The following is a 1285-nucleotide window of genomic DNA, read 5'->3' on the forward strand; positions in this document are numbered from 1 at the left end:
TTAGCTGATCATCATTCAGTGATACTTCACTTAAGAGATTGATATTTTAAATTTGCATGCACATTTCATCGAATTGTTTTGTCTGTTGTATCGCGTATACTTGCTCATTTTGTGTGTCGGCCACTTGCTGGTGCGTGCGGCATTTACGCGATAATAGATCCGCAATGAATATTTCTTTACCTTTTTTGTACGTCAGTATGATATCGTATCGCTGTAGGCGTAGCATCATGCGTTGCACTCTTTTTGTCGCTTGCGCAACCGGCTTGTTGAAAATGTTGACAAGAGGTTGATGATCCGTTTCGACTTCGAAGCCTGCCTTGCCACACACGTACTGATCAAAACGAGTGCATGCGAATACGATTGCTAAGCACTCTTTCTCAATTTGTGCATATTTTTGTTCTGTCGCTGAGAGTATTCTCGACGCATACATCACTGGACTGCTCCGAGACCGAAACTACTAGCATCGCACTCGATCTGGACGTTTTCATCGACGTCATAGAATTGAAGCACTGGCGTTGCTGTGGTGAGCTGTTTAAGTCTCTCGAATGCATGCTGTTGCTCGCGTCCCCACTGGAATTCAACGTTCTTTTTTGTGAGCCTTCTCAGCGGCTCGCACACCTCCGAAAGTAGCCCATAGTAGCTGACTTGTCTTAGCCCCACTCTTGCTTTCTTGCGATTTAGCTTCATCCCTGCTTTTTGTAATGTTTGCAATGTATTGCGTAGTTTCTCATTATGGTCTTTTATTGCTTCGTTGAGCGTTTTTCCTCTGCCAAATATCAAAATGTCATCAGCTAACACTATTCTCCTGGGACTCCCTACAAGATTTCGACTTGCCAGTTTTGTTAAATTTCTGGAGCTGGCGTAATCCCAAACGGCAGTCTTAACCATCGATATCGACCGAATGGTGTCCAGAACGTCGTTAGATGACTGGACGGCTCGTCTAGCTTTAGCTGCCAAAATCCATTTCTTTCGTCTAAAGTGGTGAATATTTTCGCATCCTTGAGTTCGGGCAATATTTCTTCGATGGTTGGTATCTGAAAAGGCGAGCTTTATTTAATTCGAACGGGTCTATACATCACCTGGTTTTGCCGTTTCTTCTGACGATAAGACAGTTGCTTGTCCACGGTGTGTGCTTGTCGACTTTTTCAATTATTTTCCGTTTTTGAAGATCTCGTAGCAAGTCGTGCAATTCATTACGTACGGCGATTGGAATTCTGCGTGGTTGCTGCTGTATCGGTTTGGCGCTTGGATCCACCTCTAAATGTACTTCTCCCTCGATGAGACC

The sequence above is a fragment of the Rhagoletis pomonella genome, unplaced genomic scaffold (assembly GCF_013731165.1).
Source record: "Rhagoletis pomonella isolate Grant_MI unplaced genomic scaffold, Rhpom_1.0 Rhpom_scaffold_00003, whole genome shotgun sequence".
Taxonomy (NCBI): Eukaryota; Metazoa; Arthropoda; class Insecta; order Diptera; family Tephritidae; genus Rhagoletis; species Rhagoletis pomonella.